Here is a 24,480-nt window from a genome sequence, read left to right as displayed (position 1 = left end):
CAATGTACTGTGGTTGACAGCTCGCCCCAACATTCCTAGCAGTCAGAATTACTTATTGTTCTTGTTTTAAAATGCGTTCGTGGCGGGCATGTTCAGTAGAATTATGGTGAGATGTTCAAGTTCATCTATTTTATCCTGGGTTATATAGCTGCTCACTTGTGTGTTTGTGTTCAACCATGAATGTAACTGGAGTGTGTAATAATCACCTGCCTGGAATGTATGAGACTGGGTTATTTCTCATCCAGCTATTGCACTCTGTTGTTGTGCTTGTCGCAATGAAAAAGGCAGTGGAGATAAACGAGCTTTTCTCATCTGTCATCGTGGACCGAATGCTGGTCACAGTACGTTGAACAAACTTTATTGTTACTGGGGTTTTCTCGACAGCTCCAAGGTGAGACTATCTGCAGCAATTCAAGACAGCTCCCTGTCACTCTCTCAAAGGTTATTAAAGATGGGTAGTAGATGCTGGCTTTGCTAAAAGTGGCTGTATCTTTAAAAAAATTACAAAACTACACATTGGTTGCTTGTAGAAAATGTATTAGAGCGTTACAGAGGAGTTGTGTTCCTAGAAATACATTTGTATCATTATATTCTGTAACACGAACCACATTTTCAATGTCAGCAATATAAAAGAGCTGGTCATTGACTTCGGGAAGGGGGACAGAGTACGTGCTCCTGCTTATATCAAAGTTGCTAAGGTTGAGAAGATTCAGAGCTTCAAGTTCACTGATTTTATTGTTGTGCCACAGAACGCATTCTGTCTGGTTGAGCAACAGCTGGATATAAGCAGCTTTTACTTATTCTAGCTCAATGCACTGTGTGATGATCTGATCAGTATGAACAGTAGGCAAGACTGTATTCTCAGTGCATGAGCCAATAAAAAACCAACAACAATACCAATAGCCTGTCATGGTCCAACCATGAAGATGCCATGACCAAGAAAATGCACCAGCACTGCTACTTCATCAAGTGGATAAGGAAATTTGGCATGTCCCGTCTCCATTTATTATTGATACACGATAGAAAGCATCCAATTGGGATGCATCAAAGCTTGGTCTGGCAACTACTGTAGCTAGGATGCAGAGAGCTGTGGACACAACCTAACACATCAGAAAAACCAGCCTCCCCTCCATGGACTCTTTCTGTAATTCTCATTGCCTTGACAAAGCAGCCAGCAAATCAAAGACTCAACCCACCCAGACCTTCTTCCTTCTCTCCTCTCCGTTCGGTGAGGTTAGGGTAATGTAGGTGGTGGAAATGTACATAATTCACAACCTCTGACATTGAGTTGGGTTCACTTCAAGACTGGTTGGACACGATGACATATTATGTGAAGTTCTGTTACTGCGTTTTGTGTATTTACTGTTTTGGAGTACTATAAATAAGTTGTTACAGTTTTTCCTCATGCCTCATGTCATTTTATTAGTGAAAACCTATATTGATGATCCGAATGCTCTAGCATGATTTCAGAGTTATTAAATGTGTCAGCCAATGTAGTCGCTTTGAAACTGTTGAAGCTTTGGGAGCAAAATGCAGTTGCTTTGTTTGTACAAGTCGAGGCCCAACTAATGCTGTGAGAAATCTCTGCTAACAACCCCAGATATTTCTATGTGGTAGCGTCACTCAGCAACTCCACAGCTGTGAGAGTGGTGAGTCTACTAGAACATCCACCTAAACACGATAAATACAGATTGCGGAAAACTCATCTTTTACAGGCTTTTGGACTATCGTAGTCTGAGCGCGCCAAACAGTTGCTCTCCTCGCCCAGCCTCGGCAATGCTAAGCCATCAGACCTATGGGAGCACATGCTGTCTCTCCTGGGAAATCACCACCCTTGATTTATTCCTAAAGAACTCTTCATGCAGCAAATGCATGATCAAGTTCACATAACCTTTGCTAGCTTGCTAAAATGGTTATAGTCTACACTCATCCAGGGAATGGTACATAATGCCATCTATTTTCCTTGTCTGAATAAGCCCAGTCAGCAAGGCCTCCAACATAAGCATGCAAAGCAGACTACTAACTAATGTTGTGAAACAGACTATGCCGGGTCTGTGTTTTTACCATGCTCGCTTTGGAAAGACCACAAGGAAAGGCTAACCATCTTGCAACTTTGACAGTACCAGCGCATTGGGATATCAGAGGTCTGTGAACACTACACGTTCCAGCTGCCAAGGATGTCTACTGTTCATTATGGATGCCCTTTCAGGGCGACACTTTCTGTGTGACACAGGTGCTCAAGTGAATACGCTGCCAGCATGGCCTATTGATGAGCAGGCAAAAAGCAAAGAAACCTCTCTGGAGACCACCAACAGTAGCAGGATCCAGACTTATGGGACACGACAGGTGACGCCCTGCTTCAGAGAGCAATGTTACACATGGGACTTTGTCCTGGCTAAACTGGCTAGACCTCTGCTCAGTGCAGATTTCCTGTGTGCCCAAGGACTGTTAGCCGATCATAAAAACTGCTGGCTTGTGGATGTCAAGGACTTTGGGTCATTACACTGCTCGCCCAGTAGGTTCCCCACAACGACTCTGTCAAGTGTATGCACCACTGGGCAAATACCCAAATTTCACCAAACTCACATTCTCTAACACAGTCCCAAAACATGGGGTCGAGCACTAAATTTCTACAACTGGACCGCCAGTCCATGCCCGCATGTGTAGATTGGACCCAGAAAAGCTGGCAATCGCAAAGGCTGAGTTTGCAAAATGGAAGGACTTAGCATTAAACACTGGCCGAATAGCCCTAGGCACTCACAACAACTGTTCAGCAACTCACAACAGTCAGCCAGAATTAACTGGCAGCCACTATTGCCCTCATTGCTGCTATTCAGCAGCCCCCTGCCAGGACAGCCCAACTTCCAGACCTGGTACCTTCCTATCTTCCTCTATTGCAGTCTCATCAAACTCAGCCCCTAATGCCCCAATTCCCTACAAAGCCAAAGCCAGTATCAGGAATAGCAGCAATGCTTCTCTTACCAGACAACTTATGCTCACTTTGAAAGGAAGAACAAAACCACATCTGTGAGGATCCCTGCAGCATTGGGTGACCCTGTGATCTCTGTCTTGGAGGCTGACTTCAGGCTGTCTTTCAAGAGCTGAACCTTCGGAAGGCAGCAGGCCCCAAAGGAGTACCTGGTAAGGCTCTGAAAACCTGTGCCAAACAACTGGTGGGAGTGTTCATAGATATTTTCAAGCTCTCATTACTACAGTTGGTAGTTCCCACCTGCTTCAAAAGGTCAACAATTATACCAGTGCCCAAGAAGAGCAGTGTGAGTTGCCTTAACGACTATCACCTAATAGCACTCACATCGATGGAGATGAAATGCTTTGAGAGGCTGTTCATCGCTAGAATCAACGCCTGTCTCAGGAAAGACCAGGACTACGGCAATTTGCCTATCCCCACAACAGGTTGACAGCAGATGTGAACTCAATGGCTTTCCATGCAGCCTTGGATCACCAGAACAATACAAATACCTATGTCAGGATGCTGTTTATTGACTACAGCTCAGTATTTAACACCATCATTCCTACAGTCCCGATCGAAAACCTATAGAACTTGGGCCTCTGTACCTCCCTCTGCAGCTGGATCCTTGACTTCCTAACCCAAAAACCACAACCTGTACAGAATGGAAATAAGTTTGTCACCTCGTTGACAATGAAAAGACGTAGCACAGGGATGTGTGCTTAGCCCACTGCTCTATTCTCTACAGCCATGACTAAGTGGCCAGACTTAGCTCAAGTGCCATCTATAAATCTGCTGATGATTGTCGGCAGAATTTCAGATGGTGATGAAAGCATGTACAGGAGCGAGATTTACCAACCATTTTGTTGATTGATGTTACAGCAACAACCTTGCACCCAAAGTCAGCAAGACTAAAGAGCTGATTCAGGAAGAGTAAGACAAGGGAACATAAACCAATCCTCACAGAGGGATCAGAAGTGGAAAGAATGAGCAATTTTAAGTTCCTGGGTGTCAATATCTCTGAGGACCTAACCTGGACTTAATATATTGATGCAGCTATAAAGAAGGCAAGACTGCAGCTGTATTTCATTAGGAGTTTGAGGGGATTTGGTTTGTCAACCTAAGACATTCAAAAACTTCTACAAATGTATAGTGGAGACCATTTTGACTGGCTGCATCACTGTCTGGTGTGGGTCGGGGGGGTGGGGGAGCTACTGCTCAAGATCGAAATAAGTTGCAGAAACTTGTAAAGTTAGTCAGCTCCTTCATGGGTGCTAGCCTCCATAGTATCTAAGACATCTTTAAGGAGCGGTGCCATAGGAAGGTGGTGTCCATCGTTAAGGATCTCCTCCACCTGGGACATGCCCCCTACTCATTGTTACCATCGGAAAGGAGGTACAGAAGCCTGAAGGTACACACTCAGCAATTCAGGAACAGTTTTTTTCCCCTCTACCATCTGATTTCTAAATAGACATGGAACATGGAACATGAATACTAACTCACTAATTTTTATTTAATTTCTAATTTTTTTGCACTACTTGTCTTAACTTAATTAAATGGGCATATATATACTTAACGTAATTCACTTTTTGTCTATATAGTTATCATGTATTTCATTGTACTGCTGCCGTAAAGTTAACAATTTTATGACATATGCCAGTGATATTAAACCTGATTCTAATTCTGATTCTGTTTTGGGAGCCACAGCTGGCGTCTCAGCAGGTTTCCTCTCCAATCTACCTGCCAGACTTGAAAGTCAGTCAGGAGCTGGAGACAACCAGAGCCGCCAGTTGTCCTCCTCTGGCATGTCCCCCCTTCAATGCCAAACTGGATTCCAGCCACCACTCCTCCCTGACCAAGAGAGTGAAGTTAGAGTCCCTGTTGCTGAACAGTTAGTACAATGCCAAAAGAACACATGGAGATGGGCCAGGGCCTCTGTGCTGTGCACCCAGGGACAATATGTCTGGCAGGCTGATCGCCTCTGCCAACAGGTGAGATCTCTCAAGCCACGGGAAAAAGTCCGGCTGGCATCTAGAGATCTTGAATTGAGAGTAGAGAGCAACAAGTTGCAAGTTCATTTGTAAGTTGGCCCCATGTTACATGGGACCATTCATAGTGCAAAAGACGATCAACAGAGCCTCATATAGGCTGCACCTACTATTATCCATGAAGATTCACCAACTGTGATATGGTATTATTAAATCATTGATTTAAAAGAAGGTGATTTTGTCATTGAACATAGAACATAGAATAGTACAGCACAGTATAGGCCCTTCGGCCCACAATGTTGTGCCGACCCTCAAACCCTGCCTCCCATATAAGCCCCCACCTTAGATTCCTCCATATACCTGTCTAGTAGTCTCTTGATAGAGAGATCTTCTTTAATTTGGAAATGGAAGTGGTGCCAAGGACCAGCACTGCAAAGATATGTCAATGTTTGCTGTTACCAGAGCTTTGAAACAGCAGAAAAGATATGGGAGCATTGTTTAGTTTACTCTTGAAAACTGAATGTTTCCTGGATTGACTGAGCAGATGGTACATCAAACTTCACAGGTGGCTGGGCATTGTCAAGGGCTATTGAAGACTCGTGCATTTGCAATAGCCACGAACAGGAATATGCAACTAGGTACTGTGTTTATTTGAAAAACGAAAATTGTTGTTCCTGTTACTAATATGTAATAAAACAGATTTTTGAATGTATTGATTGTATAAGAATCATATCAATGTTTTGCAGCATTTACCAATTTAGTTGACTTTGCACCTCCTGTAAAATTCTGACAGTGGAATTAAAGGCAATGTATGCATAAGCATGTGGCATTAACTCGGAGGCAGAAAAGAGAGACCAGTGGGAAGTGTCCAGTGATGTTTCTAAGGCCACAGTCCTATTTGATGTAAAAGAGTAAGCAGATACACTGATATACACCAATTAGTGGCCTTTGAATTTCACTTACGTACATAGAACATAGAACAGCACAAAGCAGTAGAAGCCCTTTGGCTCATGATGTTGTGTTGACCTTTTAACCGACTCCAAAATCAATCTAACACGGCCTTTCTCAACCTTTTTGCCCTGGAGGAACCCTTGAAATAATTTTCAGGTCTCAGGGAACCACTGCATAAAAATTATTATATTTAGAGCTCATGGTATGTGAGTGCGATCAGTAAGTTGTAGACATAATAATCCAAAAATATTTGTCAATGCTCTTTTGAGTAGAAAATGAATTTTTAACCAACTGTTCTTGAAAAAAACAGACAGTTAAGCTTTGCATACCTTTCTTGAGATTACCCTTTTGTTCTCTTTCATAATTTAAAAAAAACTCATAAGGCAAACATAATAAATTTCTTAATTCTGGTTCAAACTTGAGATAAGCACACACGGATATCACCTTCAACTGAAATGAGGCAATTTCTATCCTTGCTTTTTTTGCTTATTAAACAAGACAAAAACTTTCTCACACATGTAAGAAGTTGAAAACTGCAGGAAAATGTTCATTGCTTTCCTATGAATAGCATGATACTCCTCTTTCACGGAAATCCAGAACTTGTCCAGGGGCAGGTCAGTAAATCTCATCTTTAGTGCATGATCAGAGTTCAGCTCACAAAGTTCTTCCTCTTCTCTCAAAGTCAAGTTCTCAGGCTGAGCAGAAGATTCAGAGAAAGGGCTCCTCACCTAGTCATACACTTGTGTTGAAAGAGATGAAAAATACTTTTTAATTTTGCTCTGCAGTTCTTCCAGATGGTTTTAATAAAACTAGAGACTTTCTGACATCCCTCCTCACTCTCAATCCCAAGCAGCAGTGGAAACATTTCAAGGTTTCCCTTTGCAGCAAGATTTTTCCAAAGGTTCAGTTTCCTTTTAAATCGAAGAATCTTGTCAAAATAATTTTTCCAGGGCCTTGCAGAGACTTGTTTAACTGGTTCATATGATGAAAAAGGTCTTTTAAGTAGGCTAGTTTTTGCAGCCATTCTTCATCTTCAAAGCATTTAGCAAAATATGGCATATTATTTTCTTGAAAGTACTCCTGCAATTCACCTTTCAGCTCAAGCACCCTGTTGAGAACTCTCCCTCTGCTAAGACACCAGATTTCTGGATGTAGCAGGAGACTGGTGTGGTCTTTGTCCAGGTTGTCATACAGTTTTTCAAACAGTCTCAAGTGAATTGCCCTTAAAGCTACTGAATAACTTACTTCCTGATCCTTTTACTGACGTGACTTTAGAGTAGATTAGATTATGAGGACACGCAGTCCTCTTCTATTGCCATTTAGTAATGCATGCATTAAGAAATGATACAATGTTCCTCCAGAGTGATATCACAGAAACACAAGACAAACCATGACTAAAAAAACTGACAAAAACCACATAGTTATAACATATAGTTACAACAGTGCAAAGCAATACCGTAATTCGATAAGAACAGACCATGGGCATGGTAAAAAAAAGTCTCAAAGTCTCTCGAAGTCCCATCATCTCACGCAGATGGTAAAAGGGAAAAATCGTCCCTGCCATGAGCTTCCAGCGCCGCAAACTTGCCGATGCAGCACTCTGGAAGCACCCGACCATAGCCGACTCTTGAGTCCACCTGAAAACTTCAAGCCTCCGACCAGCCCTCCGACACCAAGCACCGAACACCATCTCTGCTGAGTGCTTCGACCCCGGCCCCGGCAACAGGCAATAGGCAAAGCCAAGGATTCGGGGCCTTCCCCTCCGGAGGTTCTCAATCAATAAAAGCTTTTATTTTCAAAAGCTTTAATCTGTTTGTTTTGAGATTCCAATAGTCGTTAAAATAATCAGTTCTTTTACATGTTGTATGGCTGTGATTTGTAGTTAAGTACCTTTGCTATTTGCAGAAGCCATTGCTGCATTTGTAAGTTGTTTGCCACAGACCAGGCACAACGGAATAGGACAACTAGAATCACCAGTCCATGTAAAACCCATTGATAAGTAGCTTTCATTATAAAGATATAGTACTGATATAGTACTAACTGCTTACTTTAATCCCGCCCACTGCTTTTCTCTCCAGGACCCAGAAGAGACTGGTGGACTTCTGAGACAACAGGAGGTATTGGGTCTCTGCTGCAGTCCTGGGTCTTCCGGTCATGGGGTGCGGTCAGTCATTGGTCTGTGTGCACCCAACTGGTGGCTCTCCGCCTCAGGACCCTGCAGAGATACCTGTACAGTGACCACCTTCTGAGATGCCATGCGCTTAGCGATGTGCTTTCTCTGCCGAGGACACTACCTCCAGGAGGGCTTGTGGCTTCCTGCTGATAGCAACAGCCACGCTGTTTTGAGGGAACTGCTTCGCTTTTAGCAAGAGCAGTTGAGGTGTAGTTTCTGCCAGACAGGGTGCTCCCAGGCTGGTGGGGGACAGTGTTCTGGCTGCGAGGGGAACTGGATCCCATTTTATCATGGTGAGTGTCAGTGGGGTGGGAATGGGGTGGCTCGGGGAAGTGGAGGGGTTCCAGTTGCATCACCATCTGATGGGCCGGAAGTGCTTGTTAGACCCAGGCCTCGGGATATCATATGGGAGCCTTCTGGCAGGGATGTCCACCGTGCCGTTCTGTGACCCTCCAAAGCGTTTTTTGTACAGGCTGCTCCTGCACATCTTTCACTTCCTTGCCTTCATCTGCTGACCAGACTCGTCCTGACGATCTGTTTTACCATCTGGCAGCGGAGGAAGCCCCAGTGGAAATGTCTTTATGCAGGGGTCCCCTCCCTGTACATTGGGTACCCGGGTGGAGGGTAATGCATAGGGCAGTACCACATAACAGGTCATTAAGCAGGTTCACTGACACCCCGTCCACCTGTCCATTCTGTGGCTGGGGGGAGTCAGTGTACCACACTTATATGGTGTGTGAGAGGCTGCAACGCCTGTCTGAGTATCTGAAGGGGCTGCTGCTCAGGTTCCGGCTGCACTTCAGCCCTGCGCTCCTTATATACGGGCGCCCAGAATGGAAGGGGATGGATCGTGAAGAGGATCTACTGGTGGGCTTGCTTCTGGAACCTGGCCAAGATGGCCATTCACAGGCCTAGACGGCAGAAAGTCGAGGGGTCTGCTAGGGCTGACTGCCTGCCCCTTTTCAAAGGATATGTTCGCGTCCTGCTGTCCTTGGAGAGGGAACCTGCGGTCACGATGGGTAAAGTGGGGGATTTCCAGAGCGGTGGTCCCCAGGGAATTGACTGTTTTATCGATAGTAGTAGCCATATTTTAATTTGAATTTATTCACTCTCTTGTAAATACTTAAATGTTTGCATTTTGTGTGTTTGTTGTGTAAATCTTTGTTTGTCAGAGGTAGTGATGAGGGTTCTTCCGGTTTGTTCAAGAACCAAATGGTTTAAGGGAAGTAGCTGTTCTTGATCATGGAGGTGTGGGACTTCAGGCTTCTGCTCATCCTTCCCAATGGAAACTGCAAGAAAATGGTATGTATTTCCCTTATTGAGGTAGTATCTCATGTGCTCTCACATTAGTCCAACATCTAGATATCTCAGCACTGCCTGCAGTGACAATCTTCCCCATCCATATGCACACAGCAGAATGAGCTGAGAGAATCTCTTGCCTTGGTGTTGGATGTGTTTGTAACCCTATACATGTATCTTCAGCAACAAACTTTCTTCTAAAAAACTATTTGTGTATGTGTGTGTGTGTGTGTGTGTGTGTATGTATATAAGATCTTCTGGTGAAATAGAAAACCCTTGTAGAAGAGAAAATCTGACATTTGAATGACTTTTTATATCCTAGTCCAGATGTCCTGAAACACTTTGCAGCCAAAGTTTATTTATGGTCGATGCTACCTGATCTGCTGTGTGTTTCCAGCATTTTTAATTTTTATCTCAGATTGTTAGTACCTGCAGTCTTTGATTTTTAATTTGCCTTGAGGTCTAGTTGCTGTTTTAATAAATCAAATACAGCAGCCAGTTTGTACATTGGACTCCCGAACAATGGAGATGTAAAGATCAGATACTCAGCTCACATTAATATTGGATAAGAGGCAAATATTCTCTGGTGTTAGAAATAATTTCACAGCTCTTCTTCAAATTCGTGCGACAGAAACTTTCACTCTCCTCATCTCCACCCCTAACAGAGGATATAATGTCCAATCTGAAGCATTCTTTCAGTACTGATCTGTCAGACTTTTGTCCTCAAAATGCAAGAACACCTTCAAAACAGTTCACCCAGTATACTTATGCCTTTAAGTTAAACATGCCCGCTTGTAGACACCAGGTGAGACCAGAATATTTTAGTTTCACTGAAATAGCTAAATAAGTATAACACTCTTTATTAGATACTTAAAAAAAACGAAAACAGATCTTCACCTTGGATGGAAGAGTGAGTTAGGCCAGGAAACAAAATCCTCCCAAGTCTTCTAGAGAATTGATTTACATAAGGTGGAAAGTACCATATATTTGTACTCAGAAAATGCCTTATATTGACGGAATCGGCACGTCCCGATCAGTAGTCCAGCCGCATTGTTGAGGTCAAAGAGAGAGAGAGATGTAGACGCAAGAGACTGCAGATGCTGGAATTCAGGGCAATAAGCTATCTGCTGGAAGAATTTAGTTGGTGTGCAACATCTGTGGGAGGAAAGGAATGCTTCAGTAAAACATTGGCAGTGGGGTGAAACTGCATTCAAGTGGTATCCTCTTGGACACGTTCTTCTCACTGTTGTTGCCATGGCATTGAGCGCACCTATGGAGGGTGGTTATTTGCACACCAGGAATTCTGGAAAGCTGTATAGTCTTGCACATGACAGTTGGGGCTAAAATGCACCAGATCTTCATTGTTGAATTACTCTGTGCTAATTATGCCATGGTAGCTCAACCTAAAGAATGCCTAAAACAGCTAATGTGCAGACTCTGACATGCCAGTGAAGAGATGTGATTAACTGTCAATATCTGAAAGCAAATATCATGGTCCAGTAATGTAGCCAGTTGTAACATCATCAATTAGTAGTGATTATATCTTATGGGTGACTTCTGACAGATTCACAGCGAAAGGCTCCACAATTGATAATACACTGTCGCTTGATACTAAAATCAACATGCTCATTGCAAGCGCTTCAGCTGTTACGTGCAAGCTGAGCAAGAATGTGGATGAAAAGCAACCTGACTGAGCACTTCAAACTCTGGCTTTAACAAGTCTAATGTCCTTGCTACATTCCACTATAATAGAGAGGTCCGAACAGCTTGTGAAAGGTTTAAGAGCGAGCTTGATAGTTTCAGAATTCTCTGTCTGATCAGGGTTGTTGTGTGAATGAACTCAACAGAGAAAAGTACTGGCAGCTTCTTTATTCGACAAAACAAAATACAACAGGCACCACCTGGAGACGCTTTCAGTTGAAAGGTCTCACTGGCCCAACATGGGGCTTGATATTTTATGTGCTGAACATCAAAGGACAATTCTATATTTACAATGTATGGACAATGCTTTCTTTGAAACTTCACACCTGATACGCACACACACCACAAACATCCAAATAAACTTCAATCAGCAGTGTCTGGTCTGGGATTCACGGTGATTAGGAATCCATTGTTCAGAGCTGCACTCCAAATTAAATCCACAATTCATATTCAGATGTAAAGACTGGTAGCCAAAATCCCTTGCTAAATGTAAATATGCTAACTACGAAAATAGTTCTAACATACCCTCTTCTTGACCATCCTGAACAAAACCAAATTTGTACCAGGAAAGGCGAACCTAAAGGAGGATCTACTCAAATTATTGTATTATTGACTCCGTCTGTCTAAGTAGACAATGGATGCGCCCGGTTTAGGATTCAATTGGGTGTGGAACAGCATCGGCTGTGGCTGAATAAGCCGATTCTTGAGCGGCAGACCTTGGCACAGCTGCTGCACACGAAGGCTGATGGCTGCGGCTGGGTAGTCACTGCCTCAGCTTTCCTTCTCTCTCTTCTGTCCGACCACAGTCCAGTTCATTTTTCCTCTGCATTGGTAATGCCTGTACATACAGCCTGTCGCCAGGTGCAGCGATTTGCAGCTGTCTCTTCCCAAGTGTCCATCCTGATATCAACAGACTTCAGGTCACGTTTACAAACGTCCCTGTAACGCAGCAGTGGCTGGGATCCTGCGGCGAGTTCTCCGTATAGGATGTCCTTGGAGATGCGGCCATCCTGCATGCGGCGCACGTGGCCAAGCCAGCGCAGTCGTCGCTGTGTGAGAAGGCCATACATGCTTGGCATGCTGGCCTGGTCCAGGACATCCAGCACACAGTCTTTCCAGGAAATGCCCAGGATCCGATGTAAGCACCGTAGGTGGAAGCTGTTGAGGTGGTGCTCTTGGCGCGTGTAGGTTATCCAACTCTCACTGCCGTAGAGAAGAGTACTCAGTACGCAGGCTCTGTACACTGCAATCTTGGTGGCTGTGGTGAGCTTGTTGTTTTTCTACGCTCTCTTTGACAGCTTGGCCATAGCAGCGGCGGCTGTCCCTATTCACCTGTTGAGCTCTGGGTCGAGGGACAGGTTGCTGGAGACTGTCGATCCTAGGTAGGTGAATTCATCTACCGCTTGCAGGGTGTGGTTGCTGATGCTGATGCTGGGGGCTTCACTGACGTCCTGGCCCATAATTTCTGTCTTCTTCAGACTGATGGTGAGGCCAATCTCTTGGCAAGCATATTTTAAAAATTAGACTGCTAAGATCGCTGGCCACATGATAGGTCGCAAGAAAGTATCCCACATCTGACACTATATCTTGTTGCCTGAGTGAAGTCGCCGAAGAAAAGTATTGGTAGATAAAAAGCAGCTCTTTTATTGACAAAAAAAGGTACACCAGGCATCATATGGAAATGCTTACAGTCAAAAGGTCTGCTGGCCAACCTGGGGCTCAATATTTTATGTGCTAAACATCAAAGGACAATTCCATATTTACAATGTAACTACAATGCTTTCTCTCAAACTACACACAAACTTCACACCTCCCAATTCATACCCTCACCACAGACATCCAAATGAATTTTAATCAGCATTGTCTGGTCTGGGATTCATGGTGCTTAGGAACCCTTTGTTCAGAGCTGGACTCCAAATTAAACCCACAATACATATTCAGATGTAAAGACTGGTAGCCAAAGTCATTTGCTAAATATAAATGTGCTGACCCCCAAAATTGCTCTAACTATCGGTACTATCAGCATCTCCTGGAGGAACAAGATCAAAAACTTGCAAAACCTGAGCTTCATTGTTTACTAATCCAAGGACACTGTACTGATGATTCAGCCACGCTCATCAGATTTATGATTAAAGATTAAAGGTTAACGATAAGCTTTATTTGTCATATGTACAGTACTGTGCAAAAGTCTTAGGCACATATGTGTATATATAGCTAACACTTTTGTGCAGTATTGTATTTGTCAACATAGAGCAGAGAGTGAGTTTGTACATATGGCACGAGCAAAGGATGTTGGGAATAGTGATAGTGGAGCGCCATGGGAGGGGCAGAGAAGGAATGCCAGGGGCAGGAGGTGGCATGAGAGCTGACACACCCAACTCTGAAACACCAGGCAAAGTCAATTCATTCCAAACAATATTTTAATGATCATTACAGAATGTCTCTGGTGCTTCCCACTTCATCCCTCTCCTTTCCCCTTTTCCCAGTAATGATTCCCCTCTCTCTGCCTCCTCCCACTCTCAGTCTACAATAGAAACCCATATCAGAATCAGGTCTATCATCACTCACATATGTCATGATTTTTTTAAGTGGCAGCAGTACAGTGCAATACATAAAATTACTACAGTACTGTACAATGGTACTTTTTGAACCTAATCAAGTGGTCATTGAGTGTTTACTTTTGATGTTATGCCTTTGTAGCCCACTCTTCTGCACACCACTGTTGTAACATATGGTTACTTGAGTTAATGTCACCTTCCCATCGGCTTGAACTAGCCTGGCCATTATACTCTGACCTCTCTCATTAACAAGGTGTGAACTGCCGCTCACTGGATTTTAAAAAAAATTTTTGCACCGTTCTCTGAAAGCTCTAGAGACTGTTGTGTCTGAAAGTCCCAGGAGATTCAGAGTTTCTAAGATGCTGAAACCATCCTGTCTGGCACCAACGATCCTTCTACAGTCAAAGTCACTTAGATCACATTTCTTCCTCATTCCGATGTTTGCTTTGAACAACAACTGAACCTTTTGACCATGCTTTTGTGCATTGAGTTACTGCCACATGATTGGCTGATTAGGTATCCATATTAATGAACAGGCTTTTGGTCTTATTAATGAACGAGTGTAGCTAATAAAGTGGCCACTGAGTGTATGCACCACCCATGCATGATTACCTCTTGGGACTCTTTTAAATCTACCTCCCTCTTACTTTAAACCTATTCTCTCTAGTTCTTTTCTCCCTTTATCTGGGAAAGTTACTGTGGACATTCATCTCAACTATTCCCCTTAGGATTTTATAAACATACAAGGAATAAATTAATGACCTCTCCATATAACTCAAGCCCTCAGGCCTGAGCAAAATTCTCATAAATCTTCTTTGCACTTCTATCCAGCTTAATGACCAAAACTTTACACAATACTCCTCTATCTTGTATATCAGCAACATAACGTCCCAACTCCTATACTCAATGATGAAGGCCAGTGTACTAAGCACATTCTTCACCATCCTGTCCCTGGAACCCATGTTGTTTATCTCTCCAACCATAAAAGAAAGCTCACAGTGTGATGTCTGATTATTTTCATTGCAGAAATAACAACATGTCCAGTCAACACCACACAATGCTGGAGGAAATAGACAAAGGTCACAGAAAGAAACATTAACAATTTATTCCTCTCCAGAGATGGTGCGCGACTTGCTCAGATTCTCCAGCATTTTGAGTTTATTGCTTTGGATTTCCAACATCTGTAGATTCTCTTGTGCTTATGTCACGGGCGGATAGAGGGTCGGTGTCATGGCAGGAGACTTGTGTGTCGTCCGGGAGGCCGGAAAATCTTTTGCTGTGGGCCGGAAGATGCAAGGTCTTTGCGATCTTGGGACACAGAGCTCGAAAAAAGCGATGATATGGACCTTTAACATCGTAAACCAGCGGGTTGTTGTTATGTCTCCTGCTCGCTGTGAAAATGGGGGACACCTCTCTCTCCCTTGCAAGGGAGAGAGAGGACCTGTGGGTTGTCAAATTTCGGATGAAATGCAAAGCCTTTGGTGTAACCTTGGTCTGTGTCTTTGCTATTGCTTAGCACATGCTTGGGCTCAGTGATAGTATCGATGCGCGTTTTTTTTGCTGGTGGGGGAAGGGGGAATTGTTGCTCGCTGCCACTTATGCGCTGGAGGAGGGCGCTGTGGGGGGGGGACTTTTGGGTTTTCACGTTTAACTGTCCTTCATTCTTTGGGACACTTCTCTGTTTTTGTGGATGATTGCGAAGAAAAAGCATTTCAGAATGTGTATTGTATATATTTCTCTGACATTAAATTTGACCTTTGAACCATGTCTAGGATAGAGGAGCGAGCACACTCCAGTGAGGTCCACTTTAACCAAATGTGGAAGCGATGGCAATTTATAACAGTGCAGACCATAAGATTTTCTCCTCAGATCCATGAGGGCTTCCTGCCTTATAGTGACAATTGATGTCACATCCACCCATCACCTCCCAGCTTCTAAAATCATTCCAACCCTCACCTACCTATCACCCCACTCACCTGGGCACACCTATCACCTGCCAGTTCCTGATTTCTTCACTTTTTTACACTGACATTCTCCCCAATCCAGATGAACAGTCTCTACCCCAAATATTGACTGCTCATGTCCCTCCATAGATGCTACCTGACCTGTTGAATTCCTCCAGTATTTTGTGTGTTGCTCCTATTACTCAGCCAATTGGTTTTGGTGTGTTCCCACTATGCAATCTGCTTTCAATAGCTGTTCTCTACCCCACAGCCCAATACCTCATTAGACAATTATTCTGCATTTCTCCATGCTCTGCCCTGAATCTTCATCAATGAGTGATTTTTTAAAAAAAACTTTTCCACTTCCAGCTATGTTTTAGATTCTATACGTTGTACCCTCACCCTGGAGGTTTGGGGTAATTTGACTTGAATTTACATATTTGCCGGTGAAACATGTTGTTATAAATAATGACACTGGGTTGCATACTAATAATGCTGCCAAACAAAGTAATATCTCCACTGAGAGTTTCACTCACATGGTAAACTAGTTACCTGCAAGAAATGCAATGAAAATGAACACAATTTGATCAAGAAATCATTAGGATTGGTACTTTCCAGTGGTAGAGTCAATTTTCTTAGCAATATATAAACTTCATTTTAAGATGTTTCGATGACACAGTGCTATCAAAAGCCAAAGTGGATTTGCTCTGCAAAGGGATAGAAGAGGAAATGAAAAAACAAACAAGCCAGGCCTGATTTTAACACTGAGTGCAAACCAGGCTGGGGGGCAATTAAAATAAGGGCAACTATTAACTCGCAGTAATTCCATTATTACCTTCCAGAATCCTAATCTTTTGAACTGCTAAATTCCACCATTAAGTACAATTACCTCTCAGGCAAATGATCTGCTATTTTCATGAGGTTTGAGTGGCAATGACAGAGAGGCCAAGTTATCGGGTGTAGTTAAGGCAGAGATTGTTGATAGGTTCTTGATTGGTAAGGGGATTAAAAGGTATAAGCAGAAGACAGGAGAAGGAAGTTAGAAAGAAAGTCTGCCATGATTAACTGGCAGGACAACTCAAAGGGTAGGATAGTTTTATTCTGCTCATATATCTTACGATCTTATGGACTGTGTGGGACTCTGCCAATCATCCCCTATCAGTATAGCATGCACCTAGTCTTTGCCAACTCAATGCATTAGCTGAGCAAGCACCAGTTTTATTGTAACCCTTTAAAGGCTGCTTCTTGAGCTCGTGAAATTTGGCTGACTGTTCCTGAAACAGGGTGGCATTACACTGATGACCACACTATTGTTGTTTCAGAATGTGTACAAATGAAGTATTTTCACGCATACGAAGGGAAAAGGAAGAGAACACCAATCAATTATGCACCAAAGGCTCAGAGGATTTGAAGTTAAATCAGCAACTTCTTTTCTCATTGAAGCCTATATCATAGTGTTCATAAACATTATCCAGCTCACCAATAGTGTCGCCTCTAAGGCATGCACACTCATCTATTGCTACTATTGCACATAGATTGTCATCTATTGCACAAAGGAATTTAAACTGTGCACAGAAGCTTTTCACCCTCTACCTTGTTGGCATGTTAAAGATATTTCACGACCGTTCATGACACGTTTCCTTTTCCGGTTTCTGATGCGGACGGTGTTGACAACGCGGAGTTTGTGATGATTTGTCTGCAGAGTTTAGAACAGGCTTATTTATACTGTGTTTATTGATTATTCAATGTGCACAGTTTGTTGTCGCTGGGCAAAGAATTGCACAGCACAAGATTTTTGCACATGCTGATCATTACAAATTCGAGGGAACATTGGTCACTGACTCTTTCCTCACCACTCCATTCTCCTCTCGATGCTAGACATTTCACCTCTGCACTCTTAGGCCTAATGCAGGGTTTTGACCCAAAGCATCAACACTCCTTCTCTCTTGCAGATGCTGCTTGACCTGCTGAGTTCATCCAGCAGAGTGTTTGTTGCTCCAGATACCAGTGTCTGCAGCCTGCTGTGTCTCCACCGATCCTTTGTGGATGAATCTTGATTGTCAATCTATTTTCTCATCTCCATTAATTTTATAATTAATAAGCAAACAACTGCTTTATATGTTAAATACTGATGGAGAAGAAATGCATCCCAGGTTGCAAGTACGAAATGTTCATAGTGTTAACAGCAGCAGGTTGCTGTCTGCTTCCAGAATTTGATTCCGTGACTGTAGTGGAACCGCGTTCCTGAGGTAGAGTGTGATGCATTTCTTTGCTACTGCCAAGGATGATTTTTTTTCTCCCAGTTTGCTCCTGCAAGTACACTGGGGATGAATCTTTCGTTACATACAATTACGTAATATTTTATGGCACAGAATTAAACCACAGGGTTGAACTGTCTACACTGGTGATAATGCTTCACTCAAGTCTCCTGCCATTTCACTTATCCATCAATGTTCCTTTTATCCCTCAGTACTTATCTGGCTTCCTTTAAATGTAACCTGTCAACCACATCATGCAGCAGCAGGTTCCACATTCAGATCACTTTCTGGATGATGAGGATTTTCTGAAGTTCCCAGTGGTTCACCGTCGTTTATTAAAATTCTGGAGACTCCAGGGAAATGTGAGGCAATGGATATCGTGCTCGTACTGCACACGTGGTTTGACTGGGCAATGAGAGGTGACACTCAGACTCAAGAAGCATTTCACACTCAGAAACAGCTGACAGGTTCTATGACGCCTTGGAAATCTCGACATCTGAGAGACTATTGAAGCAGATAGGCTGCTGGAGGTGGATCAAGAGTTAGACAAGAGAGAAGTCGAGAAAGTGAGAGAGAAAGAACGAGAGTGAGGAAGAGAAAGAGAGTAAAAGGTAGGGAGAGTGAAGAGAGATTACACAAAGACAGGAGGAGAATAACAAGATAGAGGAAAATATACAAATTCTCAACATTGAAATGTCTATTTACATCTGCTCCTGTCCACATTAAGTCAGCCATGACCAAGTTATGGTCAGGTTTGAGATTTTTAAGACTAGCATGTAATTGGACTCCAACCACACGGTATTTGAAATTAAATCACTTCAAGTTTTTTTTTGTCAGTGACCTTTTTTATAGTCTGATTCTGGTAATAGTTTGTCAAAGTCTCCTACCTAATGTTTTTATTCCTTTGTATCCATTGGTCATGTGAGATGACAAGTAAAAAAAAATAGATTCCATGTATTTTTCCGGAAGGAAACCCTCATTGAGAAGGCGCAGGTGGGGTAGTACCATTAAATCATTAAATATTTTGAAATATAAATGCTTAACAAGGATTGATCAACTCACCCAGAAAGGAAAACAGGGCCACTTTATAATTGGCCCTTGGAAACTTAATTGATCTCCATTTGTGAACTACTTTGTTCTGGAAAGTCAAAAGATGTCATTTACAAAAGAGGGTAAAATAGAGCGATCACTGAAACATTTAATCAAGAAAATGTTATCAATTTATTGACTTTCCCCATCCCTTCTCCAACTGCCATTTGATTGCAGATACTTTCATTCCTCACCTAGTTAGGTGGAATATCTGCTGTAGTGATCATTCAAAATGGCAAAGGCAAAGTCAGAAGCTCTCTATTCATGGAGTGAGTGATAATCCCAGTTTTTGTTCTTCAGGCTACAGTGTTATGAGTTGAGGGGGGCTAGTAACTACAGTATATTAACAAGATATGGTGACACTTAAAAAGAGGCAGAGGAAAACAAAGATTGAGAGAGAGAAGGAATGTTGAACATTTTTTTCTATATATAAAATTATAAAAGTTTCTTTATCTTTTTTCTTTTTTTGAAATGATAAGAGGAGGATTGAGTATTTTACTTTTTTATTATATACTATTAGATTAATACTACGTATGATCTTGATGATGCAAACACGAGGAAATCTGCAGATGCTGGAATTTCAATCAACACACATAAAAGTTGCTGGTGAACACAGCAGGCCAGGCAGCATCATGCTGCGTTCACCAGCAACTGTTATGATCTTGATAATGTTTATGTTACCTTTTATATGTATTGTTATTGATATAGATATCTGAGATAATCCTCCTCTTGTTTGTATGTATGTACTTCCTTTAAATTAATAAAAAGATTGATAAAGAAAGAAAAATGAGAAAGAGAGACAGGGAAGGTGGGTTAAGAAGGCAAGGAGAGGGACAGGATAGAGAAAGTAGGCAACAGAGAGAGAGTGAGCACCAAAGAGAAGGAGAATATGGATGGGAGGGAAATAGACAATAATACAATTGGAACAAAGGAGAGGGAGAAACAGAGTAAGAATAAAAGAGACGGGCTGACCAAGGAGAAATAGAAATGGCAAGATAGACAAAAGGAGAGAGGAGGAAAATAGGAGAAACAGAAAGAGAGAGAGCAAGAGAGAGATGGCGCAGAGATGCGTGAAGAGGAAGAGATCCAGAGAGGGGAAATAGGGAGGAAGAAGGGGTAGGACAGAAATGACGAAGTATAGAAAGCCATGACAAAATATACAGTTAGGAGAAAGAGATAGAGAAGTGGGGGGGGGAGAGAGAAGAGAGAGAGAGAGAGAGAGGGAGAGAGAGAGAGAGAGAAGAAACATGGTAAAGAAAGAGGAAGGGATGAAAGATGAGTGTCAGAACATAGATGCATAGATCAACTAAAGAAGATATGTAGAGGAAAATAGGGACAGAAGCCAAAAGTCTCAGACAGAGATGGACAGGGGGTTAGCAGAAAGAGATAGAAAAGAGGAAAGTGAGGAGAAAGAGGAGAGGGCAAATAGTTAAAGGGTGATCAATGGGATCTACCTAGCCATTGTTCCCTCTGTTTCACCCTTATGAAGTGAAAAGTACATTATTTATTCTGAAATGCCACCAGCTTTATTTAATAATTTTAGCTGTTTCTTACTATGGGGACTCGGCTGGTGGCATAGTTGCATTAGTGCCGGATTTTGGGACGAAAGATCCCGAGTTCGAATCCAGCCAGCTCCCCTGCACACTTTCCATCTGTGCTGGGTTATGAGCTGGTGATCTCTGTGGAAATTCACCCAGCAGAAGGCAATGGCAAACCACTGCTGAAACTTGCCTCGTACGCAGTTCCCCACTATGTCAGAGAGGCGTGGAGGGAAATCGTCCGCTAACCAGAGAAACTCTGGATGTGACGTGCCTTTCCCTTCCTTACTATGGGAGTAGGAGCTCATAAATCTATCCCTTCAGTTAAATCAATTTACCCCTGCAGACTGATGTGCTCACTCCATCACAGTTTATTTAAGCAAAGCCCACAATAAGATTCAACCCTGATTTCTTATTTTCAGAATGTTTGCCCATTGATCATTTTCCACAGAGTCATCTGTGTCACTGAAACTTACATCAGTCTCAGGTCACCTCAAGGTCACCTAAGTGCATTACTGACAGGACAAAAAACTAAACTGTGCCGAATCCTACCTTTTTGTTTAGAGATTCACACCTCTGCTCCAGGAGCTCATCAGGATTTTAAGCCTCCAATGCACCAGTCGGAAAGGAGGTGCATGTTGTACATTGCTGCTGCATCGTCAGCCACATTATCCCATAGGATGGTTGTGTAAGACTGAGACCAGTCCAGAAATTCAATCAGACATCAAACAAACCTCTGGAGAAACTCAGCAGGTCAGGCAGCATCTGCAGAGGAAAAGACTTGTCCTTATATCAGATCAAGATGCTCCATTAGTCCTTGATGCAGGATATTGAACTGAAACAACAACAATGCATCTGGACAGTGGAATTCCTCGAACAGATTGTTGGTTGCTCTAGATTCCAACATTTGTATTCTCTTGTGCTCTATTCAAGTAAACTGCTTAATTCCCCTGGTAACAAGAGCAAGTCGGAAGATGACTAAGTCCCTCCTTCCTGGCTGCATGTATCCTTTCCACCAAGATTTAAGTTTCAAGATAGTTTAATGTCAATTCCTCTACACAAGTGTAAAGGAGAACAAAATAATTGCTACTCTTGATCCAATGCAGCAGAAAAAAACACAATAAGATAAAAAGCTCAATAATAATAAAACAAAACACAATAGATATAATGCATAAGATAGCTTATAAACATACGTAGATTAATTGCATGTCCGTAAAGTGGCATTGGACACAGGAGTTTCTGCACGTATGGTGACTGACCGGAAATGATAAAGTAGTGGCGTTTGGGGGTGTGCTGGGGTGGGTCACTGAGCGAAGGTGTTGATCAGCCTTACTGCTTGGGGAAAGTAAATGTTTTTGAGTCTGGTGGTCCTGACGTGCATGCTACATAGCCTCCTCCCTGGTGGAAGTGGGACAAACAGTCCATGAGCAGGATGAGTGAGATTCTTCATAATATTACTGGTCCTTTTCTGACACCTGTCTGTATATAGATCCTAGATGGTGGTTAGGCTGGTGCCAGTGATGTGTTAGGCAGTTTTGTCTTCGTGCTGTGGAGCCTTCCTCTCCACCACAGTGCAGTTTCCCTACCACGCAGTGTTGCAGTTGGTAGGATGTGCTCCACTGCGCATCTGTAGATAACGTGAGTATGGATGTGCAAAGTCCATCTCTCTTTAGCCTCGTCAGAAGGCTGAGGCATTGATGAGCTTTCCTGATGTGTACAATGTATCCTGGGACCAGGAGAGGTTGTGCAAGATATGCCGTCCCAGTAGTTTGAAACTGCTCACAGTTTTCACTGCTGTGCCACCGACGTAAAGAAGGGTTGAGTGGTGCGAGTTCTTCTGAAGATGGTAACCATCTCCTTTGTTCGTTGACATAGAGGAAGAAATTCTTTTGCCTGACACCAGGCCTCAAGCTCTTCTACTTCATCTCTGTAGGCCAAGTCATCGTTCTTTGTGATGGGCCCCACCACTGCCGTGTCATCAGTAAACTTAACATTGTGATTACTCCTGTGTTTGACTGTGCAGTCCTGTGTGAGCAGAGCATACAACAGTGGTCTCAGCACACAGCCCTGGGGGGGCACTCGTGTTGAGGATGATGAGGGAGGAGGAACGGTTGTGCATCCTGACTATCTGAGGTCTGCTCATTCAGAAGTCCAACACCCAGTTGCACAGCAGAGGATTTAGACCGAGAAGTAGGAGCTTGTTCACCAAGGTCTGTGGGACGATGAACTGAAATCATGAACAGCATTCTGACATAAGTGACGCACACAAAATGCTGGAAGAACTCAGCAGCAGATTTTCGCATGTTTGCGATTCTGACGTAAGTGTCCTTGTTTTCGAGGTGTGTCAGGGCCAGGTACATGAATAAACTAAGGGATGGTGTTTGGTAAATGTGGCTTAGTTGAGAGGAACAGGCTTACTGGGCCTGTCACCAAAGCTCTGGACTGGCATTATCTGCACTAAATATCTGAGTGTGTTTGTGACAATGTGACAGAGACAGAATATTCTGGTTAGTCAACAAGTTCATTACCCTGCTTCACAATAACGAAATGTTAGGGAGCAAACCAGTTGGGCATTAGTTTAAAGTTCAAAGTAAATTTTTATCATAGTAATGTACACCATATACAGCCCTGAGATTCATTTCCTGTGGGCATACTCAGTAGATCTAAGAACCATAATAGAATTAACGAAAGACCACAGCCAACAGGGTAGACCAGCAACCAATGTGCAAAAGACAGCAAAGTGGTCAAATACAAAAGAAAAAAAAATAGATAAACAACAGGTATCAAGAACATGAAATGAAGAATCGTTGAAAGTGAGTTCATAGGTTTTGGGAACAGTTCGGCGAGGTGGTAAGTGAAGGTGAGTGAAATGATCCCCAATGGTTCAAGAGCCTGATAGTTGAGGGATAATGCACGTAACTGTTCCTGAACCTGGTGGTGTGAGTCCTGAGGATCTTGTACCTTCCCCTTGGTGGCAGCAGCAATAAGAGAACATGGGTGGTGGAGGTCCCTTAATGATGAATGCAGCTCTCTTGTGACAGCATTCCATGTAGATGTGCTCACAGGAGGAGAGGACACTACCTGTGATGGACTGGACAGAAACAACAACTTATTATAGGATTTTTTGTTCAAAGGCATTGGGGTTTCCATGCCAGGCTGAGATGCAACCAGTCAACATACTCTCCACCACAGATCTACAGAAGTTTGTCAAGGTATTAGATGTCTTGATGAATCTTTGTAAACTTCTCAGGAGGTAGAGGTGCCTTCTTTGTAATTGCACATTTGTTCTCAGCCCAGGACTCTGAAATCATAACACTGAAAAATATAAAGTTGCTGAACCTCTCTATTTTTGATCCCCTGACAAGGACTGGCTCAAAGGAGCCAGGTTTCCTCCTCCTGAAGTCAAAAATCAGCTTCTTGGTCTTGCTGACATTGAGTCAGAGTTTTTTTTGTGACACTACTCAGCCAAATTTTGAAATTCCCTCCTATATGCTGATTCATCACCACCTTTGATTCGACCAATGACAGTATCATCAGCAAACTTAAATATGGCATTGGAACTGTGCTTAACCACACAGTGAGTAGAGCAAGGGCTTGTGGTGCACCTGTGCCGATGGAGATTGAGGAGGAAATGTTCTTGCCAATCTGAACAAACTGAGGTCTGCAGGTAAGGACATCGAGGATCCAATTGCACAAGAAGGTATTGAGGCTGAGGTCTTGAAGTTTATTGAATAGTTTTGAGGGGATTGTAGTAATGAATTGATTAGTTTTGAGGGGATTGTAGTTATGAATGTGGAGCAGTAGTTGATACTCAATGTCAAGGAAGACAGACATAACTGATGCCAGAATCACGTTGGAAGTGACAGTTACTGTGAAGATAATCTGCTAAATGCAGTGAAGGAAAAAGGACAATAGCATTGATTGCTGAGCTGTAGTCGATAAAGAGCAGCCTGATGTATGCACCTTTGCTGTCCACATATTCCAGGGTTGAGTGAAGAGGCAATGAAAAGGCAT

The sequence above is a fragment of the Mobula birostris genome, chromosome 2 (assembly GCF_030028105.1).
Source record: "Mobula birostris isolate sMobBir1 chromosome 2, sMobBir1.hap1, whole genome shotgun sequence".
In the NCBI taxonomy this organism is placed as follows: Eukaryota; Metazoa; Chordata; class Chondrichthyes; order Myliobatiformes; family Myliobatidae; genus Mobula; species Mobula birostris.
The sequence above is the reverse complement of the archived record's forward strand: the minus strand, read 5'-3'. Positions refer to the sequence as shown.